Raw genomic sequence first — 16,690 nt, 5'->3', positions numbered from 1 at the left:
TATAACAAAAGACTAAGTTTCATCATAATCAATTTGACTCTTTGACATTTGTCTTCATTTACCTACAATTTCAATAAATCATAAGGCAAATAAACATCATGAATGAAGAGTCAAATGATAGTGGTGTAACCAAATCTTCTATTTTGAAGCGTGTAAAACAAGTTTTACAAAGTGTAGAAAATAAATTCTCAAGTTTTAGTAAGGTTATGCTTTATCGAAATGTCACTAAAGGATTTTGGATGGTAAAAGCAAAGTCTTTTTGCTAGAGCTTTACCAAAATTTAGAGGGCAAAGTGTGTAGTTTCTGTCGACTACTTTAACTTCCCCTGTCAAAGATCTTTTCCGAGCAATTTATGCAACATGCATTTCCTGAAAGCATGAGACCAATAACACTATAATGGATGAGAGAGAAAGAGAGTGTTACCACCATCCGTCCACTCAATCCATGCCTATTTACCAAATAATTCGCTTCCTTCACCTTTCATGCTTTGGCAAATACAAAATGCATAAACCTCTCAAAAAAATCTGTCACAAGACAAGTTTGGGTTGTTAACATGAACTACTATCTTTGCAACATGAATTTGAACTTATTATCCAAAATCCCCTAAGAATTTTTGAGTAAAACATAACTTTACTGAAACTTGAGAATTTATTATACAGTTTAAAAAACTTGTTCTACTTGTTTTATAATAAAAGACTAAGTTTCATCATAATCAATCTGACTCTGACAATTGTCTTTATTTAATTACAATTTCAAGAAATCATAAGGCAAAGAAACATCATGATTGAAGAGTCAAACGATAGTGATGAAACCAAATCTTCTATTTTGAAGCGAGCAGAACAAGTTTAACAAAGTATAGAAAATAAATTCCCAAGTTTTAGTAAGGTTATGCTTTATCCATATGTCACTAAGGGATTTGGATGGTAAAAGCAAAGTCTTTTTGCTAGAGCTTTACCAAAATTTAGAGGGCAAAGTGTGTAGTTTCTGTCGACTACCTTAAGTTCCCCTGTCAAAGATCTTTTTTGAGCAATTTATGCAACATGCATTTCCTGAAAGCATGAGGCCAATATTACTTTAGTGAAGATGAGAGAGAGACTGTTACCACAATCCGTCCACTCAATCCATTCCTATTTACCAAGTAATTTGCTTCCTTCTCCCCATTCATGCTTTGGCAAATATAAAATGCATAAACCTCTCAAAAAAATCTGTCGCACGACAATTTCAAGTTGTTAGCATGAACTACTATATTTGCAACATGAATTTGAACTTATTATCCAAAATCCCATAAGGATTTTTAAGTAAAACATAACTTTACTGAAACTTGAGAATTTATTATACACTTTAAAAAACTTGTTCTACTTGTTGTATAACAAAAGACTAAGTTTCATCATAATCAATTTGACTCTTTGACATTTGTCCTCATTTACCTACAATTTCAATAAATCATAAGGCAAAGAAACATCATGAATGAAGAGTCAAATGATAGTGGTGTAACCAAATCTTCTATTTTGAAGCGTGTAAAACAAGTTTTACAAAGTGTAGAAAATAAATTCCCAAATTTTTGTAAGGTTATGCTTTATCCAAATGTCACTAAAGGATTTTGGATGGTAAAAGCAAAGTCTTTTTGCTAGAGCTTTACCAAAATTTAAAGGGTAAAGTGTGTAGTTTCTGTCGACTACTTTAACTTCCCCTATCAAAGATATTTTCTGAGCAATTTATGCAACATGCATTTCCTGAAAGCATGAGACCAATAACACTATAATGGATGAGAGAGAAAGAGAGTGTTACCACCATCCGTCCACTCAATCAATGCCTATTTACCAAATAATTCGCTTCCTTCACCCTTCATGCTTTGGCAAATACAAAATGCAAAAACCTCTCAAAAAAATCTGTCGCAAGACAAGTTTGGGTTGTTAACATGAACTACTATCTTTGCAACATGAATTTGAGCTTATTATCCAAAATCCCCTAAGGATTTTTGAGTAAAACATAACCTTACTGAAACTTGAGAATTTATTATACAGTTTAAAAAACTTGTTATACTTGTTTTATAATAAAAGACTAAGTTTCATCATAATCAATCTGACTCTGACATTTGTCTTCATTTACCTACAATTTCAATAAATCATAAGGCAAAGAAACATCATGATTGAAGAGTCAAACGATAGTGATGAAACCAAATCTTCTATTTTGAAGCGAGCAGAACAAGTTTTACAAAGTATAGAAAATAAATTCCCAAGTTTTAGTAAGGTTATGCTTTATCCATATGTCACTAAGGGATTTGGATGGTAAAAGCAAAGTCTTTTTGCTAGAGCTTTACCAAAATTTAGAGGGCAAAGTGTGTAGTTTCTATCGACTACCTTAAGTTCCCCTGTTAAAGATCTTTTCTGAGCAATTTATGCAACATGCATTTCCTGAAAGCATGAGGCCAATAACCCTTTAATGGATGAGAGAGAGAGTGTGTTACCACCATCCGTCCACTCAATCCATTCCCACTCAATCCATTCCTATTTACCAAATAATTTGCTTCCTTCTCCCCATTCATGCTTTGGATAATACAAAATGCATAAACCTCTCAAAAAAATTTGTCGCAAGACAAGTTTGGGTTGTTAACATAAACTACTATCTTTGCAACATGAATTTGAACTTATTATCCAAAATCCCCTAAGGATTTTTGAGTAAAACATAACCTTACTGAAACTTGAGAATTTATTATACAGTTTAAAAAACTTGTTCTACTTGTTTTATAATAAAAGACTAAGTTTCATCATAATCAATTTGACTCTGACATTTGTCTTCACTTACCAACAATTTCAATAAATCATAAGGCAAAGAACCATCATGATTGAAGAGTCAAATGATAGTGATGAAACCAAATCTTCTATTTTGAAGCGAGCAGAACAAGTTTTACAAAGTATAAAAAATAAATTCCCAAGTTTTAGTAAGGTTATGCTTTATCCATATGTCACTAAGGGATTTGGATGGTAAAAGCAAAGTCTTTTTGCTAGAGCTTTACCAAAATTTAGAGGGCAAAGTGTGTAGTTTCCGTCGACTACCTTAACTTCCCCTGTGAGATCTTTTCCGAGCAATATATGCAACATGCATTTCGCAAAAGCATGAGGCATTGACACTTTAGTGGATAAGAGAGAGAGAGTGTTACCACCATCCGTCCACTCAATCCATTCCTATTTACCAAATAATTTGCTTCCTTCTCCCCATTCATGCTTTGGCAAATACAAAATGCATAAACCTCTCAAAAAAATCTGTCGCAAGACAATTTCAAGTTGTTAGCATGAACTACTATCTTTGCAACATGAATTTGAACTTATTATCCAAAATCCCCTAAGGATTTTTGAGTAAAACATAACCTTACTGAAACTTGAGAATTTATTATACACTTTAAAAAACTTGTTCTACTTGTTTTATAACAAAAGACTAAGTTTCATCATAATCAATTTGACTCTTTGACATTTGTCTTCATTTACCTACAATTTCAATAAATCATAACGCAAAGAAACATCATGAATGAAGAGTCAAATGATAGTGGTGTAACCAAATCTTCTATTTTGAAGCGTGTAAAACAAGTTTTACAAAGTGTAGAAAATAAATTTCCAAGTTTTAGTAAGGTTATGCTTTATCCAAATGTCACTAAAGGATTTTGGATGGTAAAAGCAAAGTCTTTTTGCTAGAGCTTTACCAAAATTTAGAGGGTAAAGTGTGTAGTTTCTGTCAACTACTTTAACTTCCCCTGTCAAAGATCTTTTCCGAGCAATTTATGCAACATGCATTTCCTAAAAGCATGAGACCAATAACACTATAATGGATGAGAGAGAAAGAGAGTGTTACCACCATCCGTCCACTCAATCCATGCCTATTTACCAAATAATTCGCTTCCTTCACCCTTCATGCTTTGGCAAATACAAAATGCATAAACCTCTCAAAAAAATCTGTCACAAGACAAGTTTGGGTTGTTAACATGAACTACTATCTTTGCAACATGAATTTGAACTTATTATCCAAAATCCCCTAAGGATTTTTGAGTAAAACATAACCTTACTGAAACTTGAGAATTTATTATACAGTTTAAAAAACTTGTTCGACTTGTTTTATAATAAAAGACTAAGTTTCATCATAATCAATCTGACTCTGACATTTGTCTTCATTTACCTACAATTTCAAGAAATCATAAGGCAAAGAAACATCATGATTGAAGAGTCAAACGATAGTGATGAAACCAAATCTTCTATTTTGAAGCGAGCAGAACAAGTTTTACAAAGTATAGAAAATAAATTCCCAAGTTTTAGTAAGGTTATGCTTTATCCATATGTCACTAAGGGATTTGGATGGTAAAAGCAAAGTCTTTTTGCTAGAGCTTTACCAAAATTTAGAGGGCAAAGTGTGTAGTTTCTGTCGACTACCTTAAGTTCCCCTGTCAAAGATCTTTTTTGAGCAATTTATGCAACATGCATTTCCTGAAAGCATGAGGCCAATATCACTTTAGTGGATGAGAGAGAGAGACTGTTACCACAATCCGTCCACTCAATCCATTCCTATTTACCAAATAATTTGCTTCCTTCTCCCCACTCATGCTTTGGCAATTACAAAATGCATAAACCTCTCAAAAACATCTATCGCACGACAATTTCAAGTTGTTAGCATGAACTACTATATTTGCAACATGAATTTGAACTTATTATCCAACATCCCCTAAGGATTTTTAAGTAAAACATAACTTTACTGAAACTTGAGAATTTATTATACAGTTTAAAAAACTTGTTCTACTTGTTGTATAACAAAAGACTAAGTTTCATCATAATCAATTTGACTCTTTGACATTTGTCTTCATTTACCTACAATTTCAATAAATCATAAGGCAAAGAAACATCATGAATGAAGAGTTAAATGATAGTGGTGTAACCAAATCTTCTATTTTGAAGCGTGTAAAACAAGTTTTACAAAGTACAGAAAATAAATTCTCAAGTTTTAGTAAGATTATGCTTTATCCAAGTGTCACTAAAGGATTTTGGATGGTAAAAGCGAAGTCTTTTTGCTAGAGCTTTACCAAAATTTAGAGGGTAAAGTGTGTAGTTTCTGTCGACTACGTTAACTTCCCCTGTCAAAGATCTATTCCGAGCAATTTATGCAACATGCATTTCCTGAAAGCATGAGACCAATAACACTTTAATGGATGAGAGAGAGAGAGTGTTACCACCATCCGTCCACTCAATCCATGCCTACTTACTAAATAATTCGCTTCCTTCACCCTTCATGCTTTAGCAAATACAAAATGCATAAACCTCTCAAAAAAATCTGTCGCAAGACAATTTCGAGTTGTTAACAAGAACTACTATCTTTGCAACATGAATTTGAACTTATTATCCAAAATCCCCTAAGGATTTTTGAGTAAAACATAACCTTACTGAAACTTGAGAATTTATTATACAGGTTAAAAAACTTGTTCTACTTGTTTTATAATAAAAGACTAAGTTTCATCATAATCAATTTAACTCTTAACATTTGTCTTCATTTACCTACAATTTCAATAAATCATAAGGCAAAGAAACATCATGATTGAAGAGTCAAAGACAGTGATGAAACCAAATCTTCTATTTTGAAGCGAGCAGAACAAGTTTTACAAAGTAAAGAAAATAAATTCCCAAGTTTTAGTAAGATTATGCTTTATCCATATGTCACTAAGGGATTTGGATGGTAAAAGCAAAGTCTTTTTGCTAGAGCTTTACAAAAATTTAGATGGCAAAGTGTGTAGTTTCTATCGACTACCTTAAGTTCCCCTGTTAAAGATCTTTTCTGAGCAATTTATGCAACATGCATTTCCTGAAAGCATGAGGCCAATAACCCTTTAGTGGATGAGAGAGAGAGTGTGTTACCACCATCCGTCCACTCAATCCATTCCTATTTACCAAATAATTTTGCTTCCTTCTCCCCATTCATGCTTTGGCAAATACAAAATGCATAAACCTCTCAAAAAAATCTGTCGGAAGACAAGTTTGGGTTGTTAACATGAACTACTATCTTTGCAACATGAATTTGAACTTATTATCCAAAATCCCCTAAGGATTTTTGAGTAAAACATAATCTTACTGAAACTTGAGAATTTATTATACAGTTTAAAAAACTTGTTCTACTTGTTTTATAATAAAAGACTAAGTTTCATCATAATCAATTTGACTCTGACATTTGTCTTCACTTACCTACAATTTCAAGAAATCATAAGGCAAAGAAACATCATGATTGAAGAGTCAAATGATAGTGATGAAACCAAATCTTCTATTTTGAAGCGAGCAGAACAAGTTTTACAAAGTATAAAAAATAAATTCCCAAGTTTTAGTAAGGTTATGTTTTATCCATATGTCACTAAGGGATTTGGATGGTAAAAGCAAAGTCTTTTTGCTAGAGCTTTACCAAAATTTAGAGGGCAAAGTGTGTAGTTTCCGTCGACTACCTTAACTTCCCCTGTGAGATCTTTTCCGAGCAATTTATGCAACATGCATTTCGCAAAAGCATGAGGCATTGACACTTTAGTGGATAAGAGAGAGAGAGTGTTACCACCATCCGTCCACTCAATCCATTCCTATTTACCAAATAATTTGCTTCCTTCTCCCTATTAATGCTTTGGCAAATACAAAATGCATAAACCTCTCAAAAAAATCTGTCGCAAGACAATTTCAAGTTGTTAGCATGAACTACTATCTTTGCAACATGAATTTGAACTTATTATCCAAAATCCCATAAGGATTTTTGAGAAACATAACCTTACTGAAACTTGAGAATTTATTATACACTTTAAAAAACTTGTTCTACTTGTTTTATAATAAAAGACTAAGTTTCATCATAATCAATTTGACTCTTTGACATTTGTCTTCATTTACCTACAATTTCAATAAATCATAACGCAAAGAAACATCATGAATGAAGAGTCAAATGATAGTGGTGTAACCAAATCTTCTATTTTGAAGCGTGTAAAACAAGTTTTACAAAGTGTAGAAAATAAATTCTCAAGTTTTAGTAAGGTTATGCTTTATCGAAATGTCACTAAAGGATTTTGGATGGTAAAAGCAAAGTCTTTTTGCTAGAGCTTTACCAAAATTTAGAGGGTAAAGTGTGTAGTTTCTGTCGACTACTTTAACTTCCCCTGTCAAAGATCTTTTCTGAGCAATTTATGCAACATGCATTTCCTGAAAGCATGAGACCAATAACACTATAATGGATGAGAGAGAAAGAGAGTGTTACCACCATCCGTCCACTCAATCCATGCCTATTTACCAAATAATTCGCTTCCTTCACCCTTCATGCTTTGGCAAATACAAAATGCATAAACCTCTCAAAAAAATCTGTCGCAAGACAAGTTTGGGTTGTTAACATGAACTACTATCTTTGCAACATGAATTTGAACTTATTATCTAAAATCCCCTAAGGATTTTTGTGTAAAACATAACGTTACTGAAACTTGAGAATTTATTTTATACACTTTAAAAAACTTGTTCTACTTGTTTTATAACAAAAGACTAAGTTTCATCATAATCAATTTGACTCTTTGACATTTGTCTTCATTTACCTACAATTTCAAAAAATCACAAGGCAAAGAAACATCATGATTGAAGAGTCAAAAGATAGTGATGAAACCAAATCTTCTATTTTGAAGCGAGCATAACAAGTTTTACAAAGTGCAGAAAATAAATTCTCAAATTTTAGTAAAGTTATGCCTTCCCCAAATGTCTCTAAGGGTGCGTTTGATTGCAAGGGTGAAATTTGGATAGAAAGAAAATGAATTTTAGGGAATTAAATTACCTAGAATTAAATTTTAGGGAAAATATCAATTGTAGGTGTTTGATTGACTTAATTTTCTATCTAGAAATTACCTAAAAATAAATCAAATATATTATACAAAATATTCAAAAAACCAAATATATATACACAAATATTCAAAATACCAAATATACTATACAAAATATTCAAAAAATCAAATATATATACACACCCATACATACACACACCCAGCTTTGTGTGTATGTATATACACAAATATACATACATAGGAACAGAGCCGAGAAGAGGGAAGAGGCGATGATGGCAACATCGTCTTCAACCAAGCAAGTTCCAGCGGAGCAGCGCGAGGCCGAGAGCCTGGCGGCGTCGATCAGAGGACTTCACACACACCCAGCTTTGTGTGTGTATGTATATACACAAATATACATACATACATAGGAGCAGAGCCGAGAAAAGGGAAAAGGCGATGATGGCAGCATCGTCTTCAACCGAGCAAGTTCCAACGGAGCAGCGCGAGGTCGAGAGCCTGGCGGCGTCGATCAGAGCACTTCCGATGCTTCGGAATGCTTTCACCGTCCTCGCCCCCTCTCTCTCTCTCTTAGTCCATCGCTGCCATCACTGGTCGTGGCTGCCATGCCCGATTACCGACCGCGCTTCCCCTACTCCTCACGACTGCCAGCCACGCTTCCCCTCGTCATCGCGATCGCCGGTTATGCTTCCCCTCGTCATCGCGACTGTTGGCCGCGCTTCCCCTCTTCTTCTCCTTCGTGCTCCCGCTCCTCTGCTACTTCTTCTTCTTCTCCCAAATGCCTAGAATTTCTTTTCCAACCCCCCCCCTAAGAATTGGTTTTCCAGCAAAAGCTAGAATTGGGCATCACGTGAGCAAAAATGGGAATTTGAATTACCTAGAAAATATGGTCTATCAAACACCACCAAAATGGGAATTTACATGGAAAATATGGCCAATCAAATAGGCCCTAAGGGATTTTAGATGGTAAAAGCAAAGTCTTTTTGCTAGAGTTTTACCAAAATTTAGAGGGCAAAGTGTGTAGTTTGTGTCGACTACCTTAACTTCCCCTATGAGAGATCTTTTCTGAGCAATTTATGCAACATGCATTTCCCGAAAGCATGAGGCCAATATCACTTTAGTGGATGAGAGAGAGGGTGTGTTACCACCATCCGTCCATTCAATCCATGCCTATTTACCAAATAATTTGCTTTGTACACTTCTCCCCATTCATGCTTTGGGAAATACAAAATACATAGACCTCTCAAAAAAATCTGCCTTAAGAAAAGTTTTGAGTTTTTAACATGAACTACTATCTTTGCATTGAAATTGTGTAAAGTTCTAACAAGTCCAAGAATCAACTCCAAGTTTAGGTAATGCAAAGACTTTGAACTTATTCAATTCTGAAACTAACAACACTACTATTTGTGATACTAACTCAAATTGTGATCTCTATCTTTCCTATTGCTTGGAGAAAAGGGGTACAAAAGTGTACCCAACATCCTATAGCCCATTTCAACTCCTCACATAGACTATCCTCCCGGCACAAAAGCTTTCTCTCCACCTTGAACTCAATCCAAATACCCAAAACAATATATGATGCTTTAAGGGACAGGAACTAAACATATGCCATGGAGGAGGAAACATGGGAAATGGTGGTGCGTCCTAAGGAAAAGAAAGCAGTGGGCTGCAAATGGGACTACATTATTAAATTTAATGCAGATGAAACTATTGAACGATACAAAACAAGGCTAGTTGCAAAGGGCTACATACAAACCTATAGAGTGGATTACCAAGAGACCTTTGCACTGGTGGCAAAAATGAACACAATGAGAATCCTATTATCTCTAGCTGCTCATTTTAGTTGGAAAATTCAGTAGTATGATGTAAAAAATGCATTCCTCCATGGAGACTTAGAAGAAGAGGTGTACATGGAGCCACCACTAGGCTTTGATGACAAATATGGTCTTAACAAGGTATGCATACTAAAGAAAGCCTTGTATGGGCCAAAACAATTTCTGCGAGCTTGGTTTGGGAGATTCACTAAGGCTATGATGTAGTTTGGGTATAAGCAGTCATGATAACCACACTTTATTTGTGAAACACTCAGGGGTAAGGGCAAGATTACAGTCCTATTGGTATATGTAGATGATATTGTAGTTACTGAGAGTGATGAAGAAAAACTAAGGCCGAAAACACAATTGGCTCAAGAATTTGAAATGAAAGAGCTGGAAAAACTAAAATACTTCCTTCAAATTAAAGTAGCACATTCAAGACAAGGGATATTTATATGTCAACAAAAGTACATTCTTAACTTGCTCATGGAAACAGGTACCCTTGGATGCAAAACCAGCGGGCACACTTATTGATCCAAATCATAGAATGAGCCAAGATAGCAAGGAGGGAACAATCATTGATAAAGGGCGCTACAGAAGGTTAGTAGGAAGATTGATTTATCTCTATACACTAGACCCGACATTGCTTATGTTGTGGGAGTAGTTAGTCAGTTCATACATGATCCCAAGGAGGAGCATCTACAAGCAGTTCAGAGAATCTTCAAGTACTTAAAAGGCCATTCTAGGAAAAAGACTTTTGTTTAGAAAAGGAAATAATTTGACAGTAGAGGGATACATTGATGCTGACTATGCAAGATCTCTCACAGATAAGAGGTCAACTATAGGCTATTGCACTTTCATAGAAAGAAATTTGGTTACTTAGAGAAGTAAGAAGCAAAATGTGGTAGCCCAGGTCAAGTGCAGAAATAGAATTTCGTGTTATGACTCTAGGTGTTTGTGGGGCTTTTGTGGATCAAAATAATTCTAAAGGATTTGAGAATTGAAAGTGGATCAATGAATCTATACTATGTTAACAAATCAGCTATTAGTAAAACACACAATCCAGTACAACACAATCAAATGAAACATGTAGAAGTGGACATATATTTCATCATAGAGAAAATTGGTAGTGGACTCATTGCCATCCCTCATGTGACATCGGAGAACCAATTAGTTGATATTATAACCAAAGGATTGTCCACTTCTAGGTTTCAAGAGATTACTGACAAGTTGGGAATAGAACATATCCACTCACCAGCTTGAAGAGGAGTGTAGGAATAAAGGAAAATAAAAGGCTTACTCGGTTAATTGGGTAATTGGCTCACCAAGGAATGCAGAAGATTATGTTTCCTAATGTAAATATAGAATGTGCGATCAACTGTTTAATTAGTTAGTTTCCTAATTGTTTATGATTTTGTAATAGTTAGTTTCCTTAGAGGATAGATTGATAGTTTCCTTCGAAGTTAGATTGAAAGTTTCCTTATGAAGGTGACAAGATTCACCTTAAATATGTCTGTAAATATGCGCTGAATATACAAGAATTCTGTGAATTCCTTCAGTTCCCATCAAAACAAAAGTTACAACAGCAAGTCTCTTAACTTATTGATGCTCCCTGCCTGTACTATAAAAGTTTATCTCATCTAATCTCACATTTGGAATTTCACACAATATTGCGTTAGTAAGAGTAACAACACTAAGAATAATAACAAGGAAGTCTGTGAAGCCATTTTTTTTTTGGGGGGGGGGGGGGGTTGGGGGTACTCCAAATAATATTAAAGAAAATTACTAAGGTTGGAAAAAAGACCAGAACTCTAGAGGACCTGCCTCATCTCACCCTAGTTGGGGTGGGGGTTAAAAATCGTTGATCGGGGTCAGGTTAGGGAGTTCCTGGGCTATTTTCAATCGAGGTCAACTATTTTCAATCAGGATGCTATTTAGTATCCTTGCCTCAAACCCAACTCGACCCAATCTCGCCTTACCTCAATATTATATATAGTATATTACATTTAGGGTCACTTGCAATAACCTCCACTAAGGTTTAATGTAAGTGCAGAAAAACCCATTACATTTTAGAAATAGCAACCAGAAACCCATTTTACCATTTTGTCCCTTCTAATTCATCTGAGTCTTCTATTCAATGGACTAAATAAAGATAGTGAGTTTTTTCATTCTTTCCAAATATGTTCAAGACCTCTTTTGAACACAATAAATCCATCGCTAAAGCTTAACCAATCAAATCTTGATCTATGTAATCAACATAATTGAAATAAGAAATCATGCAAAAATCAATGTTAAGGCATATGGAGGAGAGATACTGAGTCTTTTCTTGGTGCAACTAAATTGCATCAAGAATCTACATTAAACCCTTACCTCTTCGCTCTTGTGATGGACGAAACTCACAAAGCAAGTTGAAGAAGAAGTGCGTTGAAGTATGTTATCTGTAGATGAAATTGATCTCGTAGATGAGACGAAATAACTTCAATTGTGGAGAAACATTGTAAAGCCAAAAGCTTTAATTTGAATAGATTGAAAATCAAATATGGAGGATGTAAGTTAAGTAAAAAGTAGAAGTGTGGATGATGCCATAACAAGACCTAGGGAACATGTTGTCCTAAGAAAATATCAATTTAGATATATTGGATGAATTATACAAAAAGAAAGGGAGATTATAAAGGACGTTACTCATAAAATAAAGAATGATAGTAAGAGGACAAGTTATATTTTAAGCGACCTTAGAATCCTTTTGAAGTTAAAAAAAAATCTTTATTAAATAATAATAACATCTTTGTTGCATGGTGAAGATTGTTGAGCAATTAAATACCAAAGCATTCAAAATATGGGTTTTTTTTGTTAAATTAACATTACTTTTTTTTGGTTTTTAGGCAACTAGCACCGGTTTTGGTATTTTTAGTAAAGTAGCATTAGCATAGGATGGCATCCAAGCCTTTGTCGAGAGAGACCCCCTAGTCTAACTGGCGGGTCTAAGTAACATTGTTTGTTGCAAAAGGAAAACCCGCCTATTAGACTAGCGAGTTTGCCTTTACTAAAGACCTGCCAATTACTAGCTAACCACTTTAGCATTCTTTTACTAAGTGTTGGCAAAGACAAGTTTGAGTGACCTACCAATTAGATTGGTGGGTCTCTCTTGGCCCAGGCCCAAATAACATCTGATGCTATTTTGGTAGAAGTTCCAAATCTAATGCTAGATGCACATAATAATGTTAGTTGTATAAAAGTTCCAAAACACAAGTGTAACTAAGATTAGGATATCGTGATAAATGCAAAATCGTATAATAAAAGAGAAAATAAGTGACATAATTATACATAATAAGGTTGAGGTGACGCCTAATGAGGATAATATGCAAAAGATGCAATTAAGATGGTTTGCACATGTGAAAATATGACTAATAGATGCAGCTATGGAACTAGTTGATGAGGAAAGTTTGTCCGAAAAAGAAAATTTGGTGGAAACATTTGAACATGACATAAGGTAAAACAGTCTTAGAGAGGGTACAACCATGGATAAAGACGGTTCAAGAACTAGAATTTGTGCAGTCGACCCCACCCCACCTAGTGGGATTGAGGCTTGTAATTGTTTATTTTTGTTTTTGCGGGCACTAAAGTTGAGTACTTGGGGAGAAACCTTTAAATATGACATAAAACCCATCGAGATTAGAGAGGAGGGGGGACAAGGATGGAGATGGTTGGATGCCTATTGTTCATGTAGCCACCCCAATGTAATTGGATTAGGGTGTGTGATTGTTGTGGTTGCAGTTGTTGTTAAGCAATAAAGCCAATATGTTAATTTGGCCCCCTAGGAATTGTATCTGCTGTGACCTAAAGGCTACATTTCTTGGCCTCCCAAGAAAATGGGAAAGAATTGATGAATATATTGTGTGTGAAAAAAAAGAAAGAAAAAGAAACAAGAAGCTCACTTTGACAAGAACTGAGCTCGTTAAGCATAATGTCAACATGGACATAATACAAAGGGTCCAAAATTTACCTTGGATTCCAAAAGCTTGATCATCTGGAAAAGCTAACTATTGCTCAAATAACCTGTGTGCAAATGAGAATGCTCTCCATCCAGCACTTTGGATGGTATTCTTCTTCATTTGCATCTATCAAGAATGACAGCATCATCATGCACCAGCATATGCAAACACAAAATGACCTAGGAAGATTTTGCCATCAGACAAATTAGCACATAAAGGAGACTCCAGAACCTAGTTGGTTTATTGGTACAACTTGTTGGGACTTACCAGAAGAAATCCAACGGTGACATGTGATCTTGGTCACTAGTTCGACCAAACGAGGGAATCTGGTATGCAAATCTGCTTGAACCTCAATGACCCAGTTCATCGCTGAAGACTTGTCTGTTGAATCATCGTGTTGGTCATTCAAAGATGCCTTCCTTCTGCAGCTATAAATTAATCATGAAATCAGTTTGTAATATATCCGTATAGGGTAATGTTATACAAATTAAATTGCTACAACTGTACTACAAGCTGCTGACCTTCCTTTTGCAGCTATAAATTAAATTGCTACTAGTATATACTACTAATTGCTGACTTTCTTGGTTGCTAATTACCACGACCAACAGCCCGCACATAAATTATGAAAACTTTCTGCATCAGTTCATCAAATTATAAATAGATCCACAACAAAGTGTAACTATGAGTAAGTTCGTAGGCAATAAAAGTGTAAAACCCAAAATGGACTGGAGCTGCAAGCAAAACGGTCGAGCAATCAAGTCCTGGGGGCTAAAGCTAGCAAATTGATGATGAGGGTTTCAGATTGAGGGAAACCTAGGGGCTGTTGAGGGAGTTATGGAAGAAGAAGGGGCGAAGGAATAAAGGGAGAAATCGGTGGTCTTGAAACATTGTCGATAACCCTGCACTTTGCTTTGATTTTGTTCCCCAGATTTCAAGAGTGTGTGTGTGCGTGCGTGTGTGTGAGAGAGAGAGAGACCAAAATTCAAAATCAATTAACGCAATTGACCTAAATTAAAAACCAATCCCTTCTCTAAAGGCAGAAGGCAACCGAGAAGGGATAATGAAAAAGCCAGAACACCCGATATGGACTGGAACAGCAAGTAAGGAACAGCGGAAAGACAGGCAATCAAAGTCCTGGCAATTAAAGCTAGCAAAATTGATGATTAGGGTTCCAGATTGAGAGCAACCAAGGGGCTGGCGTTGAAGGAGTTATGGAAGAAGGGACGAAGGAGTAAAGGGATAAATCCATCCGAGACCCCCTGCACCTTGCATTGATTTTGGCTTGAAAATGTCCCACTGTTCCGTGATTTCTACCCAAATTCGAACCCCCAATTGTTCTCTCGATTTCCAGGAAATCAAACCCAAATTCGAACCCCCAATTGCTCTCTCGATTTTGAGGAAATCAAACCCAAATCTCCCCTTTTTGAGGAATACTTAAGTTATTTGTGAATAGGTGTACGTACCTTTGCGTTTGGGGACGGCTTTATAGATGATCGCATAGCCCTGAAGATCGATTCTTCCATTCATTCTTACAGATACATGCAGAGATGGGGGGGGAGGGGTGTTGAGAGAGAGAAGGGTTTTGCAGATAGGTCGGGTGCCACACAAAACGGCTATATTTGATGTGAAAGCAACCGGTTGTTTTAACTTAACCTGGGTTAACTTAACTCACCTGAGTTAACTTCGATTTCGCGAACAAATCCCATTCCCAGTTACTATATTTACCCGTGCAATGCACGTGACCGTTTCAATTTTTTTTCCTTATATATACGTGTGTGTAATTTAGTTCATTGAGAAACTCAATAAAGTAATTTGCAATAGAAATCATCATATAAAATATTATTATTGAGTTTTTGAATGTCACTGAAAGTATTATATGTCATTTATTTCGACCCATACCAATAGAATTTTAAGTTAGGTATAGAATAAGTAATATAAATTAATGTTCACGGGACACGAGTTAAGTGGTTGAACCATGATAAGTTAGGATTTGTACTAATAAGTCGTAAATTCGAATCTTTATCCTGCATAGTAAAATAAAGTCTCTACCTGTAATTTATCTCCTCTACTAAAATTATTTTGGGCACGAGCAACAAGGAACAACACAAGAACAATAATCCTAAGTAACATAAATTAATTTAAATTTAATAAAAAATAAAATTTCAAAAAAACAAAAATCTAGTATTAAGATATGGAATGGAAGAAGAAAAAAGAAAAATCGACTTCTATTGACACTTTACATTAATAAGAAAATAAAAAATAAAAAGAGTTATTTTGGTATGATTCGAGTAAGTGAGCTTTTTATTAAAAAGGGTATAAATTTATAGAATTACAAAAATAATGTCATTAATTTTCAAGCTGGACCCACCAAGTCTGGCCCTTTTTTTTCTTTTTTTAAATATTTTTTTTTAAAAAATAATGCATATATAAATATCAAAATAGTGCATATATAAAAACCATTTTTTTCTTTTTTTCCTTTTTAAACAATTTTCTATTTTAAGTTTTAAATATTATTTCATCATTTTATATTTCAAAATTCTATATGCCTTATAAATTTTCTTGTGAATTGATATGAAAAATAATGCACATATAAAAAAAAGAATGTTTATTTATAATTTAAATATATAAAAATTTATCTTAAAAATTTTAAATATATTGATGGTTATTATTTACATATATTACGAAATGTAAATTTTTTAATAAATAATTTTTCGTTAACTATAGGGCCTAACTGGCTGAGCCCATGAGGCCCCATAAGGGCCCGACCCATAAAGTCCTAACAGGCCGGGCCCAGTGGGCCACGAGTCAGGGCGTGGGACCAAATTCTTTAGCCCGGCCAGGCCCGTTTGAACAGTGATGAGCCGGGCCACAGCCCGATCCTTTTGACATTTCTAGTTAATGACTTAGTAATTGGATGTTACCATCACAAATGTTAATTTTAAAGTCAAACGGTGATTTAATTCATGAATATGCTTTTAACACTCTAAGCCATTATTTTGGGAGTAACTAGGAGCTTTCATCATCAATATTGACATTCGCAAGAACAAACTATTCTAATGCTTAGAGAT

At 34.9% G+C, this 16,690-nt stretch overlaps 1 long non-coding RNA gene across 9 annotated transcripts in view; it reads right to left on the bottom strand.

Annotated features, from left to right (window-relative positions):
* LOC127801351 (uncharacterized) overlaps window positions 1-15,225 on the bottom strand; it is a 29,834-nt gene extending 14,609 nt beyond the window's left edge. For 4 of the 9 annotated variants that reach the window (XR_008023016.1, XR_008023013.1, XR_008023014.1 and 1 more), the window contains exons 1-7: window positions 15,086-15,225; window positions 13,890-14,050; window positions 13,634-13,801; window positions 12,001-12,068; window positions 7,143-7,196; window positions 3,057-3,263; window positions 1,193-1,889 (exon numbers count right to left, since the gene is read on the bottom strand). This is a non-coding gene — a long non-coding RNA (uncharacterized LOC127801351). Of the gene's footprint in view, window positions 1-274; window positions 369-1,192; window positions 1,890-3,056; window positions 3,264-7,142; window positions 7,197-12,000; window positions 12,069-13,633; window positions 13,802-13,889; window positions 14,051-15,085 lie in introns of all 9 variants that reach the window. The other 5 variants (XR_008023015.1, XR_008023018.1, XR_008023012.1 and 2 more) reach the window with 4 other exon arrangements.
* Between the last annotated feature and the right edge of the window lie 1,465 nt (window positions 15,226-16,690).

Source organism: Diospyros lotus, chromosome 5 (assembly GCF_014633365.1).
Source record: "Diospyros lotus cultivar Yz01 chromosome 5, ASM1463336v1, whole genome shotgun sequence".
In the NCBI taxonomy this organism is placed as follows: domain Eukaryota; kingdom Viridiplantae; phylum Streptophyta; class Magnoliopsida; order Ericales; family Ebenaceae; genus Diospyros; species Diospyros lotus.
This window is presented reverse-complemented; position numbering and strand designations above follow the sequence as displayed.